Here is a 13,893-nt window from a genome sequence, read left to right on the forward strand (position 1 = left end):
GTGAAAGAGTTAAAAATAATAAAAAATTTCAACTTTTTTAAAAACAATAATTTGGCAACATGAATTTCAATTTTACGTCCTTGACCTTGTTTAGTTTCTCATGAAAGTCTCCAATAAAAGAATTCGATAATTTTCCCCCTCTCAAAATACCAAAATAACTGCATGAATACGTGTGTTGTTTAAGACTAAGACTAAGACTGCTTTATTGATTCTTATGGAAATGTGTTGTGATTACAAAGACTCTTTTCTCATATAAAGACAACAAAACAGAAACATACACATAAATAGAACAGACACAACATAAAGAGTTCATTCAGCGACTACACACAGGCATCTTGGTCCTTATCGTGTTTCTTGATCAAAGAGTGGCGGTGATATAGTCTGACCGAGTAAGGTAGGAACGAGTTTTTCTGTTCTTGCCTTGATTGAGAGCAGTCGCCCACTTCGCGACGACCTGACGTAGTTCTGATGGAGGTGGTGGCCGTCATCTTCCAAGATTTCTTTGATTTCTTACAATTTTTTTTTCAAAAAGCTCCTTTAAATATATTTATGTTGTGGGTGTGATTTTTGATGCTCTTTTTATAATGTTTTCTAGGTGAGTGGGGGTAAGGAATACGGAGGTCACGATCTGGGAGAGCGTTAAAATGTAGGAGCTACTCCATTATAATGTAACAGAATAATAGGGAGAAGGAAATGAGGTTCTGACATAAAATGAAAAAAATTCTTTAGACTATTTCAAATCTTTGACGCTGGGGATTATGTCTATCTGGGATACTCTGCTTCAAGGACCAAGAGTATGTACGAGAAAGCGTTTCAATTAGTTACTTCTCTTTTTCGCTTTACCTTCTCGTAGAGTTTACCAAAATGTTTCTATTGATAAGCCAAAGAATAGTCACAGATTAGAAAAGAGGGAGGGAAAATCAGCCGTCCAGGGCGCCGGGGAGGAAGTGGCGCTAAAGACATCTCAAAACCTTTGAAGAGGTCGATGTTAGGACAAGAGGGCAAAACGGTATGCCTAGGGGTAGAAATGAAAGCAGTTAATTTATTTTCAAGGGACAGAAAAAGACTATTTTCTTTGAAGTTATTAATTTCTCTTGAAAAATATTGTACAAAATGAAATAAAATTATTTTTTAAACAATAGACGCTGTTTAATCGATAACATTTTTACGGAAGGTGTCTGCAACAATATCAGCTCAGAACTTTTTTAAAGAAATCTCTAAACATCTCCGCTAACGAGTTTCTTCCTGACTCTTATATCAGTACGGTCTAATTTTTCGCATCTCCTATAGATTATGGGACGGCTTTTTTGTAACAAAATTTCTTTTTCGACAAGATGTAGACAAGATCCTGAATGCAAATGGATGATCAGCCAAACAAAACTAATATACAATTATTTTCCAAATGTCATAGCACCTAGACAACTAAATTAAATAAATGACTGTTATGTAAAATATACCAATTATAAAACAACAATAGCTAAACTATACTCAGCCTCAAAGCAAATGATAGCAAATGCAAACACATATTATGTCAAAGTTTGGTCTTATAATCTGGAGTGTACTAAATGTCTGAAAACCTTTGGGTGCACTCCTTAACTCATTCTGTCTGTCTCTCTGTCTGATGCAGATTATAAAAACATTATTTCTCCCAACCCATTCTCGGATCAAATTGAAACTTTGCATAATTATTTATTGTACCTAAGAAAACACGATTAAAAAAATCAAAATTACTCAATTAATTTTACTGGCCATTAATTATTTTGTTTGATGCCGATAAGGGAAATTAATCCGTCTTTATAAAAAATATGATTAAGTATGTAGCGTTTTGTCCCCTTATATAATTGTACATCTTTTTCTCCCACATCTTTTCTCCTATCAAATTGAAACCATCTTTGTCACCCCCGCCCTCTTTTGTATTTCTAATAGAACGACCAGAATTTAACGCTCCCCATACATTTTTGTCCCGCCCCCAACCACACACAAATTTTTCTCCCCTTAAATATTCAATATTAAAATATTTATAGGCTTTATGTTGTTTTTTTTATTGGAACCTACATCAAGCGCATCATAACGCCACATAGACTTTCGGCCAGTGAATTGTTACCTAAAACAAAATGCTTGAATGCATTTCATTCTGTTTTTATAACTTTGTACACACAAACACAAGAATAAATGAAACAGCTTCCTAGTTGATCTTAAGCTACTTCAATTTTAAGACAAATCTTCAAGTTGAATAATAGCTAAAATACCAGCAGTCTCGAAAATAACAAACGTAAATGCTCATATTCGTCTATTTTTCTACAAAAAATATTTCCCATGAAGCTCCGATAAATAGCAACATTAAAAACGAAGTGAAAAAAATATTTCAAATTTAGTTTAGCGTCAATCACAATCAATAGAAATTAGTTCTAATATATTTATTACATTTTGTTTTGTCGCATTTTTCCTTCAGTTTCTGTGGGCCCTGACCATGTATCTTTTACTTTCTTAAGGCTCTGGGGTTTCTTTTAGTTTCTGTAGGTCTTGAACATTAGATTTCTTTAGGTTCTGCTCTGGAAATGTGTTACTCTCATTTTGTATAGGCTTTACAAATGTGATTTCTTTAGTTTCTGCAGATGAAGTAGAAAATGAATAGTTTCGTCGAATGAACGTAGTAGAAAATAAAATAATTTGCGTTCATTGTTTAAAAAACATGTATGCTAATTAAGCTTGACTATGATAAGTGAATTCTGAATTCTATATAGTATATATTAAATGTAAAACAAATATTTCTCATTTTATCCTTTTTAAGCAGGGGCGTAGCTAGAAATTTTCCATCGTTTGGGGCCCGGAGGGGCTTGACCTCTTTTGGGGCACCTGTATTTCGCGTAATATTTAATTTTTAATGTAAAAACACTCATTTGGGGGCATCCCTCAAGTGGGGGATTTTTAAATTCTCCCCTCCTCCCCACCCTAGCTACGCCACTGTTTTCAAGAATGACAAAATAAAAATGTTGTTTCTCATAATTTGTAAGTTGTAAATTTGTAAGATTCGTTGAGTATCAGCGCGTGGTAAAGCGAATTTCCGAAGCAGTTTAAAATACTCATTTACCAAGAATATGCCCGTCTCTGATAGGCAGTCTTACGTATTCTAGCTGGATAGGTTAAGGACTATCCTATAGCTTACATTACTTCTGTAGATACGAAAACACCCACGTGAACTAGTAGCTATCCTATTAAGTTTCAACTCGCCAATCATAAAACTTTGTTATTTGTTAGGAACATACCTGATCTGCAGTTCATATGGGGAAAAAATACCTGTGTATATTAGTTACTAATGTACTGTACTGCACATTTTTATTTGTAAATATTTTTAGTTTTTTTTATTTTCATTATCTTATCTTATCCTATATAATACAGACGTTACTTCAAAAAAGAAGATGATAACGTCCTACGCTTCATGCATTTAGTCATGCATATTAACCATAGACTATATATCTGCCAAGTCACTGATTTTCCTGTCTAGTTCAGGCAACCCATTCCATGCTCTAATAGCGCTAGGGAAGAAGGAGCTTTTGTACAAATTTGTCCTAGCATATGGAACGAGGAATGTGTATTTAACTTTGTGTCTTTCAGAGTATTTTATTAACTTTTGTTTTTGTATTTGAAGATTATGGTTCAGTGTTTTATGTATAATTGCTACTTTATTTTTAAGTCTTCTCTCCTGAAGACTTTTTCTAAATTTAGTGATTTTACTAAAGGTGTTACTCTAGTCAAATGTGAATATTCGCCTGTTATGAATCTTACTGCTCTATTTTGTGTCTGTTCCAGTTTCTTAATGTTTTCTTGAGTTGATGGGTCTCAAACAGAGGATGCATATTCTATTATTGGCCTAACCAAGGTTAAATAACATTTTAGTTTTATGTTCTTATTTGATTTATAGAAATTTCTTCTAGTAAATCCCTAATGCTTTGTTTGATTTTTTAAAATAGTTTCATCAATATGGGGATTCCAAGACAGTTTTTCATTTATTATAACACCTAGGTATTTTGCGTTTCTAGTCTGTGTTACTGGTTTACCATGAATAAGATACGTGGAATTAATTTGTTTTAGTTTTTTTTGTTACTCTTAATAACTGAAATTTTTCTGGGTGGAAAGACATGCTCCAATTGATTCCCATTTCTGTAATTCATCAAATTCTCTTGGTAAAATTCTCTCATTTTGTATGCATATTGTTCTAAAAGCATCTCTAGTGATCTAAATTAGATTTCAGTCATTACAATGTGTACCATGACATCGTTAAGGCTCACTCGTTACTTTCAATTTATTTCTTCTTGATTCTTCATATGGGACATAGTGTGTCATTTCAAAAAACAATATTTTTTTTTGGTATGTCAATCAGACCAATTTCATTGATAAAAGGGACGTAAGTCATATTTGATTTTAATTTAATTATAGAGTTCAAATCAGAGCTATCACAGTGTGGCAAGTCAGCCAGTGATTTTTCCACCAAACATATGCATAAACCAGGGGTGGGCTAATTGCGGCCCGCGGGCAACATGCGGCCCACCGAAGCGTTTTATGCGGCCCGCGAACACCTACAGAAATCAGGTGTGCTGACATATTATAAAATGCAAATATATTAGAAATAAATAATTATAAATATCTATATCAATTATTGAGACTTACGACTCTTATCACTTATGATGAAAAGGCGCTAAAGAAACATTTTCCCTACAAGTCATTCTCAAAAGTTTAAAGTAAACGAAAATTATTCTTATTTCAAAACATTCGGTCAAAGACACAAACTCAGGCCAGTATTTATTCGATACTATGAAGAACTGTGTTGAAAGTGTTGTCATGAAACAAACGGCAAGTGTAGCAACTGATGTAGTCCGTGCTTAGACTGAGAACAATATATTAAATTAAAGAATAATATCCCAATCATAAACTAACCCAATTATAGACTCTAAACTGCGTTGAAAATAAAACATTTATTGACCCCATTATCTGAGTGATCAAACTTATCAGAGCTAGAGGTCTTCACCACAGGCAGTTCAGGGAAGATTTGGAAACAAACAAATTCCCTACATAAATTAGGTTGCTCACAGTTTATACATGGGAGGCGCGGTGGCTGAGCGGTAAAGCGCTTGACCTGGGTTCGAATCCTGGTGAAGACAGGGATTTTTAATTTCGGGATCTTCGGGCGCCTCTGAGTCCACCCAGCTCTAATGGGTACCTGACATTAGTTAGGGAAAAGTAAAGGCGGTTGGTCGTTGTGCTGGCCACATGACACCCTCGTTAACCGTTGGCCACAGAAACAGATAACCTTTACATCATCTGCCATATAGACCACAAGGTCAGAAAGGGGAACATTACATTACATTACAGTTTATACATAAACAAATTCAAATACATAAAAATATTTCTAAGTAAATTTAAATTAAAGGCATTATTCTCAATTAGCTAGAGTATTTTTCTAATTCGTAAACATATAAAATTTATATATATAAAGATACTTGCGCCCCCCCCCCCATTCCTAAAATATCTTAAATGTGGCCCTCGTAAGAAAAAGGTTGCCCACTCCTGGCATAAACAGTCAAATTCTATAAAAATCGTTGGAGTCGTTTTTGATATACAGAGGTATAAACGAATAACCTAATATGTATTAAAGATTTTTTTTCATTAAACTTTTTAGATTCCTCCTCCCACACATATGAAAAAGTGCAAGCTAATAGCAGGAATTATACCAAAAAAAGCAGAATACTGAAAAAAAAAACTTAAAAAAAAATACAAGGCTTCTAACAGGGGAAGAACTCCGCGCACACACACACACATACACACATATTTAAATATATATATGCATATAAATATAGATATTGATAAATTAGATAGATAGATAGATAGATAGATAGATAGATAGATAGATAGATCAATAATGTAGAAGTTATTCCCCTTATTCAAAATCAAACACAGTAATGAATTACCAAATATTAATTGGTATTAAATTAATAATAAAATTAATCGGTTAATTTTTCAATTTATTAATGTTTTGGTAGGTATACAAATCAAATAAATGCGGTAATACTTATCTTAGCCACGTTACAACTCCTCAAGTTTAATGTTCGGAAACTGTTTTCGTCTTTTTGTTTTGCTGCTGGAAATGGACACATACATAATATATAAAATAGTTTATAAGCATATATATATTTATTTATAAGCATGACCATTTTACGATTTTCATTTTAATGTCACATATCATAGATACAGATCTTAGCATTCGTATCTCATCTGTTATATAAACCGAGGGGATAGTGACGACTGACCTAGCAAACACATTCGAGGGCCCTAAACATCCCTAAGAAAACTCTCGTTATCTGTCAGAGGGTAGTATTGTTTTAAACCTGCAACATTACCAGAACATTTTTTTTTTCAATGTGACAATGTCAGGGGGATTACGCTGAATGTTGCTTCCATGTAGCGAGGCTTAATACTGGCAGTGCCAGAGAATGAAAATGAATTCATCTCTACAAATATAATAAAGCTACCAATGACTACACACATACAGATTATCATACAAAACTATTAGGAAGATGAATCTAACATTCTCTTCTCTATCCTTAGTCATGACTGTACAAGGATCTAGTGTGGAGACTACAAGATGCAAACGATTTTACTGCCCCTCTATATGTTATTAAGAACTCAGGCAAATCTCTTTACCCACAATAGGTATAAACCGATATAAACCTGTTTACGATAATGCTTCATCAAATCCAAAACCCAGGATTGCTACTTACCTTATTGACACCATTTCCATTGCTAAATAGTATTTAAAACTTTAAATCCGAATGAACAAAATTCTATATTTTAAATACTTATAAAAACATGAAAATAAATTTATATGATGTATATAGTGAGATTGTGGAGCGCAGTGGCTGAGTGGTTAAGCGCTTGGGTTCAAATCTCGGTTAATATTGGGGTTTTAAATTTCATAATTTTTAGAGCGCCCCAAAGTCTACACAACTCTAATGGCTAACTGACTTAAGTTGGGGAAAGTAAAGGCGGTTGGTCGTTGTGCTGGGCACGTGAAACGCTGCTAGTTAATCGTTGGCCAGAGAAACAGATGACATTGACATCATCTGCCCCATAGATTTAAGGTCTGAAAGGTAAAGTTTACTTTTCTTTTATATAGTGGGGTTGTTACATTAGACTGATGCGTTCCCTGGTCATGGCCACATTTTTATTATGCTTGTGAGTCTTGGACGCTGACTGCCGAGCTAGAGAGGAGGATCCTAGCAATGGAAGTGAGATGCTACAGAAGGATCCTAGGTATAGCATTTAAAGACAGCATCACAAACCAAGAGATTAGAGACAGGGTTACTACAGCGATTGGACCCCATGATGACCTGCTAACTTTCGTAAAAAAAATACACAAGCTAAAAATATATGTCCATATTACAAGATCTTCGGAGCTTGCAAAGACCTTCCTTCGGGAAACAGTACCAGGAAAAATAAGAAGAGGCAGACCGAGAATGCGATGTGAAAACAATATTAAAAAAATGGACGGGCCTGCCATTGAAAGAGGCTCTATCTAAGGCAAAAGACAGATTGGAATGGAGAAATACGGTCGACAAATCTAGCTTGGTGCCACAACGATTTAACAGACTAAGAAATAGGTAAAGGTAAAAAAAAACTGAGATTGTTATTCTCGTTGAGTTACGTACCTCTAATTACCTTCAGCACTGAAGCGATGTACGTTGTCCTCAAGCTTATTTCGCTGAAACCGACCGCTAGCACAGCACAGTTTCACCCAGGGTCCACCACGAGGAGGCAAGCTTGAGAGTCATTAGACCCCGTCCCCTTTTTTTTTATATAGACGACAATCCCTTAGTTGGGATTATCGAAATGTGTCGCCTATATATTCAGCTATACTTCTAGCTCTGTCATAAAATCTTTTTAAGCAGCTGTAATCTCCTCGACCAATAGCTCTCTGGCTCTGTACTTGATTCAGTGAATCATTGACAGTGATTAAAATGTTGTTGGTGACATTAATTGTTCCTCTATCTGTGATCATGTTTTTCACACTGGTGACATCAATTTGTCTACAAAGATGAACTCTTTCAATACACTCTAAAGACTGTTGATGTGACTCCATGTCTATAGCAGCGATCATGTCTTTATCTTTAAAATAGTAGTTGTTAATTATATTTATGTTACCAGGACCAACGATCATATTGTTAACTCTGTCAAGGTGTAACTTGTTCCTGTAGAATTAAAATTAAAAGATATAGAAGAATAAAAAAAAATTACTAAACATTGTAAGAATATTATGTTTTAAATTTTATTTTAAATAAATTATCGTAATTACATTGACCGTTAAGTTGTTTTTTTTCTTCTAAAAAGTTAATATAATGCTAATAATAATAACAAGGTTAAAAAGACAGTTTGTGTGGAAACACAAACTCAAAATCAGCCCCAAAGTGGTCCACCCATGCAGGTAAAAAGGCAGGTATCAATATTTTCAGAAAGAACATCAGAATGAAATTCTATCAAAGACAAATGACAGCGAAGAATGGAGAAAGACGGTTGACAGATCTTGTGTGGTCCCCGAGCGGTGCAGCAGACCAAAGGGTAGGTGAATGTGAATGTGAAGTTAGATGTGAACCTGGCCTAACCGATGTCTTATAGTGAATATCTAATTGATCTAATTGTTTTGTAAGGGGTCAATCTCTTAGTCCTCAAGAATAATTTTTTCCTTTAGTTAAGTGTTCTTTGACCGCGGGGCAGCACTGCAGTTTACGCGATAATATGAAAAACTACTTATTAATTGTCGTTTTAAATTATGCCCAGCTCATATGCATACTAAATATATATTTTTCTCTTTAAAATTTAAGTAAACATTTTTTGTGTGTATATATAGTAGTTAATATAACAGAACTTATTTAACATAGCAACACAAATTAAAAAAAAATATTTTGACAAAAATCTAAAAACCGTTTGCATATATATATATAAATGGCTCCTTCTCTCTCGGAAGACAATGGATGCGCCCAGATGAGTCACTGGCTTTGGTTACGTCTTGAGATGGGGCAGAATCTGGAGTGACTGATCGAGCCCATTCTCGAGCGGCAGTGTTTGCCACAGTTCGTATATGCATATGCAGCTGTCCTAGGGTTAGCTTAGACAGGGCAGATTTCTTTTTCTTTCTTTTGGCTGACGCAGCTTAATTTCTTTTGCATTTGGCGAAGTTCGTACCAGCACGTAAGGTCTGTCTCCGTGCTGTCCGGTCTTGGGCTATCTCCTCCCACATACTTTGGTCGATGCCCGTGGCTCTCATGTCTCGCTTGCAAACATCTCTGTAGGTTAGTCTTGGGCTGTGCATGTTGGCCCGTGTCAAAACTTCCTGGTTGGAGACACGATCCCTCCAGGAGATGCACAGTATGCGTCGCAGAAAGAAGCTATTTAAGCTGTGCTTTTGACGCATGTAAGTTGCCCAGCTCTCACTGCCATAGAGAAGTGTGCCCAGAACGCAGGGTGACAACTAATTCCCACCTGTCCTGCTCTTGTGGCTTAGATATTAAGCCCGGCGAAACTGCTCTTACTAACAATTGAAGGGGTGAAGGCGGATACCTGGCGCCACAAAACCAGGAGCTTCGGGCAGTTGGAGCTCGTCAGACTAGTAAGGCAATTCATTTTAAAGAGGGATACTCTGACTTCAAACTCCCGCTGCTTTGCGGTAATAAGGCTTCAGCAAACTCGATGAAAAATCAGGAGTGATGCCCCTTAGGCGTTGAGAGTATCAGCTATGAAATTCCCTCTGGCAGTTTCTGCAACTGAGTCTGTGCCAAAAGTAAGACGTTTTCCCTCTGACCTTTTAAACTTTTGTTTCATGTTGTCGCCATGACGATACATAACAATAGGGAGCATTTCGAACACTCAAGCATAACAACAAAGCCAAGAAGAATCACGTGATCTGAAATCAATTCACTTAAACCTTAAAACAAAAAGGTTTAAGTCGATATTGCTGCAGAATTCTCTTGCGAAATCTTTTTAAATTTTAAAATGTCCTTATTAGATGAGTTAACAACGTTCAAACACATTTAATCTGTGACAAACATTTTGGTAATAATGGCATTTTAGTTTACGTTTCACTTTTTACATTAATAGTCAAACATTAAATTAACAACTACAACGTCAATATAACCCTTTTCTCCTTTCCCCCCATCCATTTGTCATGTCGTCGCATACAGCTTGAGAGGAACTCGCGGCTTCTCTAAAGGTTTGGGGGGGGGGGTTAACCCGCAGTTTGAGAAAAATTTCATTAAAATAATGTTAGTTAAACCATTTTTCAATAATAAAAGTTTTCAAGCTGCAGCTGAATCACACAGGCCCTTCAGTAACACAATAAATATGTTACATTTATAAAATTTCAATGAACTAATAAAACACCAACATTAAGCTACATAACATGGTAACTACAATATTCTTACGGTATAGCTGAAAGGGTTTCGCTTGACCTTCCTGATTCCTTTGGTGTTGTCTTACGTCTAACTTGATGGAATTCTTATGAAAATAGAAATAAAACTAATTAGCCTAGGTAGTTAAAAAACAAACAAACAACCAAGCAACAAGAAACGAACAGATTTAGAATCGTCCTTTCTTGTTCAGCAATATTCTTGGAGTATTTGTGATGAGTTCGAAGTGTTTGTATCAGAGACGGAACACCACTATGACTTAGACTCTTAGAGACTTGAATGACATGGTCAGAGAATTAAGTGTTTACTTTGAGACTGGTAGATAACATCAAACCTAGCCTTGTATTCGGCTAAACGAATCGAACTACGGAACTAGAAAGAAATTGTGATATTATGAATGATTATTAGCGAGAAGAAAAACAACGATTATTTTTGTGAAAGCAAATTTTTAAAAAGGTTAACTTTACAGGACTTGCGATCTTTAGGGCAGATAATGCTAAGGTCATCTGTTTATTCTACTACGGTAAATGAGCAGTGTGTCTTTAGTCCAGCACAACGACCAACCGCCTTTACTTTCCATTACTTAATTCAGAGTTGAGTGACTCAAGGCCACCCTAAAAATCCCGAAATTAAAAAATCCGTCTTCACCGAGATTTAAACCTGGAACCTCGGTTCGAAATCCAAGCGATTAACCATTCAGCCAGCGCCCCACTCCCCAACATTACTATAGACATAAGCAAAATTTAGTTTATGTTTTTGTAAGCATTTAAAATATTTTTTATAAACAAATAAGCGTTCGTAGCCGACATAAAATACTAATGGATGTATAAAGCAAGTAAACAAACTAAGATGTATTCTAGCAAATAGTTATTTTAAGAATAAGAATTCGGCTGAAATGTGTTTAGCAGGAAGTAAGATTTCATATATATTTGTATATCTGTAACGATTGTATTTTGGATATTTGATTTGTATCTACTATCATATTACATACGTGGTTTCAGAGGTGCCTACAAATCTATTCAACACATTACTTAAACTCAATCAAATCAGTACTAAATACTTTTCCTGAGTTTAATTCTTCAAACTCAACTTCATTAAACAGATATTAAAAATGTAAGTCACTTGTACATGACTCGCTTGAATAAAATATTATGATTGAAAAAAAAACCCACATTGAAGATAAATGTGATCTGTAATAATACAATACTGAAAATACTCATTAAACAATCCACTTGGAACAATAATGAATAAATAATAATGATGACTCCCGACTGTGAAGAATCTAATGACCAACTTTCTGTGAACAATGACTAGCGACCCCGACCTACGCTGCTTAAATATTACCATACAAATATTTTTTTGGATCCTTTACGTCAACAAGATTATACATTAACCCTACACTTTGTTTATGCAACCCAGAAGGGTATGCTTTATTATACCACATATATTCGATGTAACTTAATACTACAGACGGTTGCCTTTCTACTTGTCAGCCGTTGTTGTGTGCTGTCAAGTGTGACATTATACAAGCACACGTGACACTATTCAATTGCATTATGTAACTAAGTATTTTGTACAGGAAAGTATACAATCATGTTTACTGTGTGGCATAACACGATAGTTTAAAAAAAAATTCCTATGGACTTTTGTTTGTCCTTGAATAAAATGCATTGTAAACCGTTGACTAACAACAACAAAAATCATATAAAAGAACGTTAACATGTACTACATATTAATCTAATGGTACTCCAGTTCATCTGTTTTGTAATCATTTTTTTTTTTACATCAGCCAGAAACTATGTATGCTTTTTCATTTGGTAAAAGGGTGGACTTATGTTTTCTAATGCAACATACCATAAAGTAAGTAAAGAACTGCTCCCTTCGAATTCTAATTGTATGTAATAATTACCAAGTAATACTGACAGATTCTGTGTCGTCTTCTCGGTTTTCACTTTTGGTATTTTGGTAAAAACTGCTCCAAGTGTTTTTTCTTTTATTTATCAAATTTAAGTATCGTCTATTTTAGAATACATTTATTACCAAGAAAAGCTGGTTGTTTGGTTAACTCTAGATTGCCGTATTTTTATGTGTGCTTCAAGGTTTGAACTCTACCAACCGCCATCCCCTGATATCGCGCGAGATGTTTAAGCTAGGATGTCAAAATCTTTATTTCTGGAGGACCACCCTTAAAATGTAAAAAAAAAATATAATCGATTAGCTTCTAGTTGGAAGCTGCGCAAATGTTGCTCCACTTCCATACATTGCACAATAATTTTTCAATCAATAGATGCATAACCCAACTAAAGTAAATTTGTTGTGACTTCAGTTGTTCTCCATGTTTCAGAACCATACAGTAGGACAGCCTTGACATTAGAGTTAAAGATTCTTAGTTTAGTCTTGTTTGAGATGTGAGGAGATTTCCAGGTTGGTTTTAGCTGTGTAAATGTCTGACGCACTAGATTTATAAGGCGTTTAATGTCTTCATCTGTTCCACCTGATATATTGACTACACTCCCAAGGTATATACAATTTTCTACTTGGTCTATTGTCTGAGAATCCAGTACTATGTCTCCAATTTTTTTATTTATTAATTAAAGTAAACAATAAACAAATTGTTAAGTATATAATAAAATATTAAAATGTTTTGTAGGTCTAGAAACAGAAAATGTGTTTTCCCTTCTCTTTACAGTCTCTTCTCCTTATAAAAATATTTCCTCTTCACTTTACAAAATGTGTATAAGTTATTTATTTCGTAAAGACACCCGTAGTCAAAGGCTTGGTCTTTGCCTGATCTGACAAAGTATGTAAGTGATACTGATTGGCTCGACGACAAGGTAAACTTCCAGTTTGCACGAAATAGATCTCCATCTTTTGAGTAACCTTGGTCGAGAGGCTAAGTACGCTTGAACTTGGCTATGAAGGGGCTCGAGGTCGACACCCAACTCGAGCAGAGTTGAGTTTACTGAGCGCCTAAAGGCTGCACGGAAAACCTTTCCGCAGTACACCCTTCCCCCCACTGGTCTACAAATGAGATTGGACCAAAGCGCTCTGAGCATGCTATAAGCATGAAAGTAGCGCTATATAAAAGCTATAATTTAATTTTATATTTTAAAAAAAAAATTTTTTGTTCCTTACTACTGTAAGACGATACTTTAATTCATTTATTAATGCACTATCTTTTTTCTAATTACGTCTTTGGAATTAAACTAGAGCTAAAACAAATTAGACTTACCGTTCAGTGATGGATTCATTTCGGTGGTTTATATTGTTTCTTGTTTTGAAATCAGGAAGGTTGAAAGTAAGCGACGAAAGTAAGTACGCCTGGATATTGATGTCCACGTCCTTATATAGTCTGGTACCAGGCGGCATTTGGTCCGTAGCGTTATGTTCGCAATGAATCAGGGCGTGGTTCAAAAAATACTTCAAATAATTGTTCGCT

At 35.1% G+C, this 13,893-nt stretch overlaps 1 long non-coding RNA gene across 3 annotated transcripts; it reads right to left on the reverse strand.

Moving 5' to 3' along the window:
- Nucleotides 1-2,352: 2,352 nt before the first annotated feature.
- LOC129922692 (uncharacterized) lies at nt 2,353-13,818 on the reverse strand. 3 transcript variants are annotated; one of them, XR_008774593.1, is made up of 4 exons: nt 13,687-13,818; nt 10,470-10,542; nt 7,714-8,243; nt 2,353-6,136 (listed from the first exon to the last, which is right to left on the reverse strand). It is a non-coding gene; the product is annotated as an uncharacterized LOC129922692 (long non-coding RNA). The 3 variants fall into 3 exon arrangements; XR_008774592.1 differs by having other exon boundaries at nt 2,353-6,133; nt 7,704-8,243; XR_008774591.1 differs by having other exon boundaries at nt 7,704-8,243.
- Nucleotides 13,819-13,893: the final 75 nt, after the last annotated feature.

This window comes from Biomphalaria glabrata, chromosome 14 (assembly GCF_947242115.1).
Source record: "Biomphalaria glabrata chromosome 14, xgBioGlab47.1, whole genome shotgun sequence".
NCBI lineage: Eukaryota > Metazoa > Mollusca > Gastropoda > Planorbidae > Biomphalaria > Biomphalaria glabrata.